This window comes from Barbus barbus (genome assembly GCF_936440315.1).
Source record: "Barbus barbus genome assembly, chromosome: 49".
In the NCBI taxonomy this organism is placed as follows: Eukaryota; Metazoa; Chordata; class Actinopteri; order Cypriniformes; family Cyprinidae; genus Barbus; species Barbus barbus.
Genome location: NC_136727.1, coordinates 1,107,271 through 1,120,111, shown reverse-complemented (window position 1 = coordinate 1,120,111; position 12,841 = coordinate 1,107,271). Strand labels below are relative to the sequence as shown.

General features: G+C 41.7%; 1 protein-coding gene and 1 pseudogene across 2 annotated transcripts in view; one reads left to right on the top strand and one right to left on the bottom strand.

Annotated features, from left to right (window-relative positions):
* LOC306867471 (protein NLRC3-like) overlaps positions 1-6,978 on the bottom strand; it is a 40,210-nt gene extending 33,232 nt beyond the window's left edge. Inside the window, exon 1 of the mRNA XM_079413134.1 lies at positions 6,903-6,978. The gene's annotated coding sequence lies outside the window, so the exon portion shown is untranslated. The remainder of the gene's footprint in view (positions 1-6,902) is intronic.
* A 155-nt stretch (positions 6,979-7,133) lies between these two features.
* LOC306867234 (NAD(P)(+)--arginine ADP-ribosyltransferase 2-like) lies at positions 7,134-8,180 on the top strand (annotated as a pseudogene). The gene is made up of 2 exons: positions 7,134-7,382; positions 7,458-8,180. The product of its transcript is annotated as an NAD(P)(+)--arginine ADP-ribosyltransferase 2-like (transcript).
* Positions 8,181-12,841: the final 4,661 nt, after the last annotated feature.

Below are 12,841 nucleotides of genomic sequence, written 5' to 3'. Positions count from 1 at the left end.
TAAAAGACTATTCCAAAATTGCAAGACCTCTCAATGACTTAACCGCTGGGTACCTACCTCCAAAAAGGCGGTCAGCCTCCTCGCACAGTAGCTCGATACGTTCCTCAAGTGCAGATTTCAAAAGGCCCTTCAATGAGAAATGGACATCGATTTGTGAGGACGCCTTCAAGACTCTCATTCAGAAGCTCTCAACAGCTCCGGTTCTTGGGTTCGCCGACTCGAAGAAGCCCTACGTTGTACACACAGATGCAAGCACTCATGGTCTCGGTGCGGCTCTATACCAAGAGCAAGCAGGCAAATTGAGAGTGATAGCCTATGCAAGCAGAGGACTTAGCCGTAGTGAACAAAGATACCCTGCACATAAACTCGAATTTCTTTCCTTAAAGTGGGGTGTCACAGAGAAATTTTTCGACTATCTCTATGGAGCAAAGTTTACCGTTGTGACGGACAACAACCCACTGATGTACATTCTGACATCTGCTAAACTCGATGCAGCAGGTCACCGCTGGTTGGCCGCTCTTTCTAGTTTTGACTTCAACATCCTGTACAGGGCTGGGAAGAGGAATCAAGATGCGGATGGTCTCTCAAGGCGTCCACATCCTGATGACCAACAGCAGCCTGATCTAGCTTCCCAGGATGAGGAGGACCGTATCCAGCGATTCATCTCCCAGTTCTTACGGGATGACAGAAGAGCTGATTTCCCATCTGAGGCTGTGAGAGCAGTCTGTCAGAGGCATCAGTGTGTTTCAGTGATAAGTACAGTACCAGACTTCTCACTGCCTGTACCAGTCGAATGCTTGGCGATTGAGGCCTCTGCTATTCCTGTAGGGTTCAGTCAACCTGATATGCTTGGATCATGTACATTACCACAAATGTCACTTGAACATTTATTTTGAAGACTGATCAGTTGAAGACTGGGCTCGTGAGCAAAGACAGGATCCGGCCATCAGTAGAGTAATAGATATTGTCCAAACAGGAAAGCGACTCTCATTCAGATTAAAGTGTCAGAAAGATAGAGAGGTCCAGTTGATGCTGAGAGAACTGGGGCAGTTGGTAATCTTAAACGATGTTCTGTACAGAAAACGCATTAGCCAAGGTGAGCCTTTCCATCAGCTTGTCCTTCCCCAAAGGTTCAGAAAGTCAGCACTCGAAAGTCTTCATGATGCTGTTGGACATATGGGTACTGATAGAACACTGGACTTGGTGCGTGCCCGTTTCTTTTGGCCCCATATGGCTATGGAAGTGAGAAAAAATTCAGACCTGTGAGAGATGTATACGGAGAAAGGCACGTGCTGAACGAAGCGCTCCCCTTGTGAACATAAGAACGCAACGTCCTCTAGAGTTGGTTTGCATGGATTATCTTTCACTGGAGCCGGACGGTAAATGAACGAAGAATATTTTGGTCATAACTGATCATTTCACGAAATATGCAGTAGCAGTTCCGACGGCTGATCAAAAGGCAAGGACAGTGGCGAAAACGCTATGGAACAACTTTTTTTATCCATTATGGCTTTCCCGAGCGGTTGCATAGCGACCAAGGTCGCGATTTTGAATCCGCTCTGATCAAAGACCTGTGTGTGCTGCTTGAAAAAAAAAACGAGAACCACGCCTTACCATCCTCGTGGAAATCCTGTGGAGCGATTCAACAGGACACTTCTTGAAATGCTGGAAACGCTTCAAGAAGAGGACAAAGCCAGATGGAAGGATTTTGTGCAGCCCCTTGTACATGCATGTAACTGTACAAAAAACAATACTACCGGCTACTCCCCATACCAGCTAATGTTTGGCCGTCAGCCAAGGCTTCCAGTTGATATAGCCTTTGGGCTGAACCCAGAGGGAAACACTAAAGTGTCTCACTCTGAGTATGTTAAGAGGATGACAGAGAGTCTCACGGAAAGCTATCAGTTAGCTACTACACACAGTTTAAAGAATGCTTTGCAGAACAAACAGAGGTTTGATAGCAAAGTAAGAGAGTCCACATTGGAAGCAGGCGATAGAGTCCTAGTGCGGAATGTTGGCATCAGGGGGAAACATAAAATTGCTGATAGATGGAGTGAAACAATATATACTGTTGTCAAGCAGATTGAAGATTCCCCTGTCTATGTTGTCGTTCCTGAACATACAGATGGACCTGAAAGAGTTTTACACCAAGACCTGCTTTTGCCGTGTGGATTTCTTCCATCCACTGTGAAAGATGTACCATTACGTCGCATCACAAAGTCAAAATCTAGACAGAAATCTGATAACTCACCTCTTCCTGAGGGTGATGGTGCTGAAGATAATGACGAATTGTCTGAGATAGAGGATGAGGTTGAGTACTATTCTCTTTACGATCAGCCCTACCCGGAGTTACAAAGCATCCAGGCAAGTGTTGAGCAGGACAGCAGGACAGTTCAAGAGGAAGCCAGACACAAGAAAAGATCTCAGGTTGGGATATCAAATGACCGAAATGTTCAAATGGTGAATGAGTCCGTTCCTGAGAATCAGGTAGTTAGGACAAACTTTGATGTATCTACATTGAACCCTGAAGCTCCAGTATTTGAACCTCAGTACGGTGAAGGTGATGGAACCTGTGGGGTCAGTCGAGCTCAACCTGAGACTATAAGAGCTGAGGAAAGTATTCCTGTAACAGATCTGATTGAACATTGTACTCCTATAAATGGAACAGACACTGTATTGGATGAGATGGAGGAAGAATTGAATGTAAAAGAACCCACCGAGTTTGAGAAGACGGAGATTATCTCTGACGATGAGGTGCCATTGAGAAGATCTTCTAGAGATCGAACAGCTCCCAAAAAGTTGACATATCCAACTTTAGGGAACCCTCTAGTTACAGTTATACACTCAATTTTAACTGGGTTAGACAAAGCTTTCTCCCAAACCCTTACTCTTGACACAGTACCTTACATATGTCATATGACGCCTTTAACATCAGAGACAGTGTAGGCTGCAACATGCAAGAATGCATGCAGATTAAGGGGGGGGAGGATGTAACCACCTTAAAAGTAACCTAAAGCAAATTTAAGAGATTTTTAGTTTTATCTAGTATTTAGATTGTTTTTAGGTAGGTGTTTTAACTGCATATCATTATTGGCCACCAGATGGCAGTAGTGGCGCTGCAGAGAGGTGAAACCAATATAGTTTTTCAGTAACGGAAAAAACAGAACCAGTAGTGAGCTGAGCTCTACACGAGGAAAGAACCACACGGAGTAAAATTTAAACCATAAGGTTTAGAACTGTTTTGCTAGTTCTACTTAGAAATCATCTTTTATACGCTATCACGAGAGAAGAGACGTTTCAGCACTGACAAGGATTTGTGGATTTTTGTGGATTTGTTTCTCCGGTGAGTTTGCCGAGTGTTCACCATGTGTGTTGCTAGCATGACACAAGTTTTTTAAGTATTTTTTTTGCAAGATACTGTTTTGTTGGTAATATCTAACAGATAAGCGCAGGAGATCTCAGCATACTTAAAAAAAAACACACTACCCGGGTAGAATATTTTATTTCATTTTTGGAGGATTTTATCAGAGCTCTGATTTCTAATTTTGAAAGGTGCATTTGATTTTTTTCCACTCCCATATTTTTTTCCTAAATACACTTACACTGATCGGACTAGAAAGACATTTTATACTGAAGGAAACATATTGGATTTAGATTTCCGAATTGAAAGGACATTCCAACATTTGACATTGGTTCTTTACTAAAAGGACATTGATTTCTGAGTTACAAAGGGATATTGTGTTCTAACTAAATACATTGAAATTGAAGGAAAAAGTCATTCTGGGTTTATGGTTCATTGTTAAATAAATGCCGGCTATATAAATGTATTTCGAGTTAAGTGAATTAGTGCTTGGATACTTGCATTTCATCACTCCTCCTTGGGAAAAAATTCCTAGGCATTAACACCTAATTATAGTTTCATTGTAGTGTGAAGTGTGTAGTCCTTACACAAGCATGAAGCGGTCTATCAAATAATTAGTCATAATCTCTGACTAATGATCAGAATGGAGGGTTTGTGATCGTGGGGTACAAGATTCAAGATTCAAGAGTTTTTATTTGTCACATACACAATTATACAGGGTATAACCAGCAGTGAAATGTAGGTCAGGTCCGCTCTAAGGACAGTGCAATTATATAGAATACAAATATTAAGAAGGAGAAAAGTAAATTAAAAAAAATAATAATTGTTCACAAAAAAAAAGAAACCCAATGTCGATCCCACAGTCTTAGCCAATTATCGTCCCATTTCAAATTGACCATTTATTGTTAAATTATTGGAGAGTACTGTAGCTTTTCAGCTTCGGTCTTTCCTAGTGGCAAATAATGTCTTTGACCCACTTCAGTGCGGCTTCCGTCCACAACATAGTACTGAAACTGCCCTTGTAAAGGTAGTAAAAGATTTATTACTCTCTTGTGACTCTGGCTCTCTGTCTTTACTTCTGCTACTTGACCTCAGCTCTGCCTTTGATACCATCTCTCATGATTTGCTTATCTCTTGTCTTTCGGCTGTGGGTTTATATGGTACTGCTCTTTCCTGGCTCTCTTCATACCTATGTGATAGACAATTTTACATTTCTACTCAGGATTTCAGATCCCCTACTGCCCCCTGAAACAAGGCGTTCCCCAGGGTTCCATTCTTGGGCCTTTGCTGTTTATTATTTATATTTAACCATTGGGTCAGATACTAAAGCATCATGGCTTTAGCTATCATTTTTATGCTGATGACATTCAAATTTACACGTCACGCAGGCCTTACCTATCCACCCAAATGAAGACATTTCTGTTTGCGTGCAGGATATGAAAACATGGCTTAACTCTAATTTTCTGAAACTTAATATGGATAAAACTGAAATCATCATTATTGGTACCCTATCACTTACCACCAAAGCTCCCACTGACTTTACTTGCAATATCACTGGCATTCAAAATGCTCCATCTAGTATCGTTAGAAATCTTTGTTTTATGTTTGACTCCTCTCTTTCATTTCAGTCTCATATCATCTCTCTCACTAAATTAGCATTCTTTCGTTTACGACGAGTTGTCCAGCTCCGTCCTTTCATTAGTGCCAACGATGCAGTAACTCTCATCCATGGTTTTGTTTCATGTTGTCTCGATTACTTTAATGCCCTTTTCATTGATTTACCAGCTACCGCCATTGCTAAATTACAGTATATTCAAAACTCAGCCGCTCGTATTCTCACTCGCACTAAGCGTTCGGCCCACATCACCCCTATTTTTGCTGATCTGCATTGGCTACCAGTGGCCTATCGTATCAAGTTTAAAATTCTCCTGCTTACTTTTAAAGCGTTGCATGGTCTGGCTCCTTACTATCTTTGCAATCTGCTCTTTCCCTATTCTCCACCTCGTCCTTGCGGTCCTCTGATTCTTGCCTTCTCGTCGTCCCTCGGCATCGCCTCTCTTCCATGGGGGGAAGATCATTCAGTGGTGTTGCCCCTAACTTATAGAACTCTCTTCCCAGATCACTCTGTCTTTTCAATAACCTGTATGAAGTTAAATCTGTGCGTTTCCTCCAACAAAGGAGGACCAAGAGTTGAATCTACTTTGCCCTCTTAGGGCACTGAGAATTTACATGGCGCATTCCGCCCCATTCAGGCAGCCGAAACAGCTCTTTATATGCTTTGGCAGCCGCACCAAAGGGCTTCTGGTCATGAAACAGAGACTTTCCAAATGGATAGTAGATGCTATTGCGCTAGCATACTCGGGTCTGCAATACCCCATGGGATTAAGAGTCCATTCGACTAAAGGCGTAGCCTCGTCCTGGGTGTGGTCTAGCTGTGGGTCCAATGCAGAAATCTGTGCAGTGGCCGGCTGGGCCTCGTCGTCCACCTTTACCAGATTTTATAATCTGGACGTCCCGGCCTTATGGGCCTGGGTCCTTTCTGCATAATAGGGCACAGCCATGCCATTCTGGCAAAACCAGTGCTTCAGGCATTGCCTGCTTTCTCGTATGCTATTGGCCCTCCTTGAGTGCCGAGGCTGTATAGAGTCCTCCTTGGAACGATTACTCAAGGCCGGGCTGAACTCTGTGAGTTTGGCCTTTGGTTCTTAAGGCAAGTTAAAATATTAATTGTTCCCCTGGCATAGCACAGCGGGATTGTACTGGTTCCCCATAGCGTCTAGCGACACAGTACGAGTGAAGTCAGTCAATAGGTAATGTACTCGATTACTAACGCAACCTCGGTTCCCTGAGATACAGGAACGAGTACTGTGTAACTAGCCGTGCTATGTAGCTGCACGACTCATCGTCGCTTCAGTCGAAGTAACCTGTGGATCCTATAGCGAGATGCCTGCTTATATAGCCAGATGCCTTGCCCATTCTGGCTGGCTTCCACGCCATGGGCTCGTGCATATTGGTTCATTTTTATTGAACTGCACGAACCAATGGCCGCGCAGTTACACTGCGTTTTTGAAAAAGGCTTCAGTAATCAGAGAAAAAGGAGTTTTCCCCATAGAGTCTAGTGACGTAGTACTCATTCCCGTATCTCAGGGAACTGAGGTTACGTTAGTAACTGAGTACATTTCTGTTCATGAACACCTTTGACTACAGACAGGATTTTGGACTCTTTTGAAAGGTAACACTTCACTCCTCAGTTCCAGAGAGGAGCAATGAAGAATAAAGAATTATATTTCATGGTTCACTGAACTGCACAATTCAGGTCACTTCTTTTCCAAACAGATAAGAAAAAAAGATGCAAATGAACCTCAACGAACATACTTATCTTATATATCTTTTGAACCACAATCATTTAATTTGCTCTTTCAGTTTTTGTTTCTGGTTTCAAAATGTAATATTCCTTAAACTTTTTTGAATTGCTTCTATTCTGTTAATTCTGCAAATGTAAACTGAATAGTGAAATCAAATTGGAATTCAACACACACACCTTTTATCCAATATAAAAAGCCAAACTTTCCCCTCTCTTAGTTTGAAGACCGTTGATATCATCTGGCTGTGAGCGCCTACATCTTCATATCTTCTCTTCTTATTGAACACCTTAAATACAAAAACAAAACAGATTCTGACAAGAGACAACCATATTCTCAGGTGAATCTGGGGTTTAAGTAAAAGGTCAATATAGCACTTTCATCAGTAAACATGACAGGTTTAATGTTTAATGCATCTTTCTTAAAATACCACAAATATAAAAATATATTGCATATACTATGAAAGAAATTGTGGTGTGAACAGTTTTGCTATGCATTCATATTGAAGTGACAGATTTCGTATTTGTGAAACACTGTTGTGTTGTCTTTCAGCATCTGCTCTTCACTAGATCTACTAGAATAGATCATCTGAGGGATTTGACTGAATCAAGATGCTGCTGATCATTGAAGCTCTTCTCATTTTAGCTGCTCTAGGACAGGTAAGCGTGTGTTCTAGTATGAATATTACAAAGATGAATACTGATGATTGATCATTATGAGTCCTGTTGCTGCAGGATCACAGAGCTGCTGCTGAAGGGAAGACAATTCGATTGGATAAGGCACCTAATTCAGTTGATGATCAGTATGAGGGCTGTAGAGAGAACATGGCAAACCTGGTGGAGAAAAAAATCTAAATAAGGAAATATCTGCATTTAAAATGTTTTGGCAAAGAGGTGCAGACAATGACAAGGAACTAAAAGATAACTTGAAAAAGCATAATTTAATCGCCATTTATGTGTACACTGATTATGATGTATATGATGATTTAAAAAATGCTGTTTAAAATGATAAAGAAAAATACAAAGTCAAGACATTCACATGGTATTCACTTCACTTTCTGTTAACAGAAGCGATACAGATTCTGAAGAGACAACAAAATAGATGCTATGATACTTATCGTGGTACAAAAGATGTGTACATATATGATAATGACAATGAGGTTCGCTTCGGCTATTTTGCTTCATCCTCTCTTGATTGTAACAAAACAACATTTTTTGGAACTACAACTTGTTTTGAAATCAATACTTGTGAAGGTGTTGAAATTGCAAAATATTCTAAGCTCCCTCATGAGAGAGAGGTGCTAATTCCTCCTTACGAGACGTTTAAAGTCACTGAGGTCAAGAAAAAAGCAAGTGATCCTGATCTCTGGTGTGACACTGTGTTCACTTTGAAAAGCACTGGGAAAAAAAAGTGATCTGAAATGTGCAGTGGCACCGAAGGATACAGCCAAACTTTAAATCTTGATTCATTTTAAATGATCATCAATATTTTAAAATGTTTTCAGTAAATAAAAATTAGCCTTCATGATAAAGTTGACCAATTTTCAAATGTAACTCTGTACAATAACTTGGGACATGTCAAAATACAGTATTTTCTTGCAATTTTGTAATCTTTTCAAAATCCTGCTGTTTGTTCAATTTACTTAAATAAAACAAGTTGATGCAACACAATTCAATGTAATTTCATCATGTTCAACCGATGTATAAGACATTGCTCCTAAAGGCCTTTGTATAATCCACTCTTAGCAATGCACTCTCTTCACATTGTCTATATGAAAAGCAGGACTAACCTTCTGGATTAATTATTTTGTTGATATAAACGTCACAGCTAGTTATATGAACGAGATTCATGTATATTATGTTGGCCAGTCTCTGAATTTCATGGCATCTGTGTTCTAAAGAATGGTACTGGCTGTCATGTTACTGTCACTGATTAAGACAGGGTAGTGTGGCAGCCTGGGGTTTTCACCCCAGTCTGTAAAGTTTTATGGGGTGGGTTTATGTTAATGGTTTTTAAAGGCAGACTTGAGTTATTTGCAGTGGTATAACTTTCTCTCATTTGTTCAGTTCACTTATATGATAGTAATGACTGAAATTAATATACTAAGTTGTCATGTCAATGGTTTAAATGGCCCCCGTAAACGTTCAAGTTTTTTAGAACTATTGCGGCGAAAGAGGGTTGACATTGCTTTGGTCCAGGAGGCCCATTTGTGGAAGGCTGGTGTTCATGGATGCAATGGTAAATATTGCAAGGTGGTCTCTTTTGCTGCGACTGATAGTGGAACTAGGGGTGTTTTGATAACTGTTTGAAGAGATTTGAATGTTTTCATTTTGGACAGAAATCTTGATAATGCTCACAGAATTGCCTGTATATCCCTTGTGAAAAGTAATTCTCCCCACTGATAATTATGTTGTTTCTGCTTCAGTTGTTTGCTCTTTTCTTCTCGAACAATCATGCAGACCATTGTCCATAACAACTATCTGGTCTTCTACTATCTTATTTCTTCTCTTTGATGTGTAGTTTTTGTATTCATGTGTTATTGCCTTTAAATTGCCTTTAAATAAAAAAATAATAATAATTGTTCACAAAAAAAAAAGAAACCCAATGTCGATCCCACAGTCTTATCCAATTATCGTCCCATTTCAAATTGACCATTTATTGTTAAATTATTGGAGAGTACTGTAGCTTCTCAGCTTCGGTCTTTCCTAGTGGCAAATAATGTCTTTGACCCACTTCAGTGCGGCTTCCGTCCACAACATAGTACTGAAACTGCCCTTGTAAAGGTAGTAAAAGATGTATTACTCTCTTGTGACTCTGTCTCTCTGTCTTTACTTCTGCTACTTGACCTCAGCTCTGCCTTTGATACCATCTCTCATGATTTGCTTATCTCTTGTCTTTCGGCTGTGGGTTTATATGGTACTGCTCTTTCCTGGCTCTCTTCATACCTATGTGATAGACAATTTTACATTTCTACTCAGGATTTCAGATCCCCTACTGCCCCCTGAAACAAGGCGTTCCCCAGGGTTCCATTCTTGGGTCTTTGCTGTTTATTATTTATATTTTATCATTGGATCAAATACTAAAGCATCATGGCTTTAGCTATCATTTTTATGCTGATGACATTCAAATTAACACGTCACGCAGGCCTTAGCTATCCACCCAAATGAAGAAATTTCTGTTTGCGTGCAGGATATAAAAACATGGCTTAACTCTAATTTAATCCCATCATTTACCAGCAAAGTTCCCGCTGATTTTACTTGCAAAATCACTGGCTCTCAAATTGCTCCATCTAGTATCATTAGAAATCTCGGTTTTATGTTTGACTCCTCTCTTTCATTTCAGTCTCATATCATCTCTCTCACTAAATTAGCATTCTTTCGTTTACGACGAATTGTCCAGCTCCGTCCTTTCATTAGTAACTCTCATCCATGGTTTTGTTTCATGTTGTCTCGATTACCATTGATTTACCAGCTACCGCCATTGCTAAATTACAGTATATTCAAAACTCAGCCACTCGTATTCTCACTCGCACTAAGCGTTCGGCCTCTCACTTGTCTTCAGAATGAACTTGGACAAGATGGCGCTGCTGATGGCAGCTATTGTGCATTGCTCTTCAGTGTTTGTACAGTTTTTGTTTGTTTTTCCAGTTTTTTGTTTTTCAAATAAGATCAGTTTTACCAGGGATGACCTGCTGAACATTCGGCAGAACACACCACAAAATCTTTTACCGGATTTAGATTTTTCGGACGTTTTGCTGGACATTGTACTTGGCGGAGCCATAGCTCTGGTCAAACGCTTCAGGAGGTGCAGGCGGGGAAAGAGAGATTTTCGGATTTCAAACGGCGTTGCCTAGCATCCATCTGGCGAATCTCCGCTCTCTACCCAACAAAACGCACAAACTCCTTCTGCTCTCCCGGACAAACAAGAATTTTTCTAACTCTGCTGCCCTGTGTTTCACGGAAACCTGGCTAAATCGCGACGCAGATTCAATGGGGAAATCGCGCGGTGACAGGACGTGATTTTACATCAATGAGAGGTGGTGTACAGATGTAACTGTGTTAAAGAAGATGTGCTGTTCAGATCTAGAAACGCTCTTCATTAACTGCAAGCCGTTCTATTCGCCGCGGGAGTTCTGCTCGTTCATTCTCGTGAGTGTCTACATTCCACTGCAAGCGCACGTGAGCACAGCTTTGCAAAAACTCGCTGATCTGATCACAGAGAGTGTGCAACAACACCCGTTGTTTTAATCATTCTCGGGGACTTTAATAAAGCAAATCTCTCCTGCGAACTGCCAAAATACAGACAGCACATCACATGTCCCACCAGAGACAGTAATGAATCACTGTTACACAACCATAAAGGATGCAAATCACTCGGTTCCACGAGCAGCTTTAGGACTCTCTGATCACTGTTTGGTTCATCTTATTCCAACCTACACGCAGAAACTTAAATCTGCAAAGCTTGTGTTAAGATCTGTTAAAAGATGGGCTAATGAAACAGAGCGGGATTTACAAGCCTGTTTCTCTCTCACTGATTGGACTGTTTTTGAAGTCGCTGCCACCGATCTGGACGAGCTCACAGAGACTGTAACATCTTATATCAGTTTCTGTGAGGATATGTGCATTCCGAACAGGACTCATCTAATCTACAACAATGACAAACCATGGTTCACTGCAAAACTCAGACAGCTCCGTCAGGCCAAAGAAGATGCTTACAGAAAGGGGAATAAAGTCTTTTACAAACAGGCCAAATGCACACTAGAAAAGGAGATCAGAGTGGCAAAGAGGAATTATTCTGACAAGCTAAGGAAAAAATTATTTTCCAGTGATCCTGCTTCAGTGTGGAAAGGAATGAAGGATATCACCAGTTACAAGTCACCATCCCCCAGCACTCTGGAGCATCAACACCTGGCAGACGACTTAAAGAGAGTTTTATTGTCGTTTTGAAAAAACACCCCACACCCGCCCTGAACACCTCTCCACACAACCTTTAACACCTCCAGCAACCCTCCTCTCCCCCACACCTACAATTCAAATCAGCAAAGAATATGTGTGCCAGGTCTTCAGAAAGAACAAAAGAAGAAAAGCACCAGGCCCAGACGGTGTATCACCAGCCTGCCTGAAATCCTGTGCTGATCAGCTGGCCCTCATCTTCGCACAGATCTTCAACAGATCACTGGAGCTGTGTGAAGTCCCCTCATGCTTCAAACGCTCCACCATCATCCCCGTCCCAAAGAAACCCAAAATTACTGGACTTAATGACTACAGACCTGTGGCTCTAACGTCTGTAGCCATGAAATCATTTGAAAGACTGGTTTTGGCTTATCTGAAGGACATCACTGGTCCCTTACTGGACCCCCTGCAGTTTGCCTACAGAGCAAACAGGTCTGTGGATGATGCAGTCAACATGGGACTGCACTTCATCCTGCAGCATCTGGACAGACCAGGGACTTATGTGAGGATCCTGTTTGTGGACTTCAGCACCGCTTTTAACACCATCATCACGGAAACCCTTCAGAATAAACTAACCCAGCTCTTCGTCCCCACCTCCGTCTGTCAGTGGATAAACAGCTTCCTGACAGACAGACAGCAGTTAGTAAAGCTTGGTAAATTCACATCCGGCACTCGTACCATCCGCACAGGAGCTCCTCAGGGCTGCGTACTCTCCTCACTGCTCTTCTCCCTCTACGCCAACGACTGCACCTCTAAAGACCCCTCTGTCAAGCTCCTGAAGTTTGCAGATGACACCACACTGATTGGCCTCATCCAGGACGGTGACGAGTCTGCTTACAGACAGGAGGTTAAGGAGCTGGCTGTCTGGTGCAGTCTTAACAACCTGGAGCTTAATATGCTCAAAACTGTGGAGATGATCATGGACTTCAAGAGAAATCCCCCTGCTCTCCCCCCACTCACCATCATGAACAGCACTGTGACTGCAGTGGAGTCATTCAGATTCCTGGGCACCACCATCTCTCAGGACCTGAAGTGGGATATTCACATAGACTCCATTGTCAGAAAGGCCCAGCATAGGTTGTACTTTCTTCGCCAGCTGAGGAAGTTCAATCTGCCACAGGAGCTGCTGATACAGTTCTATTCCGCCATCATTGAATCCATCCTCT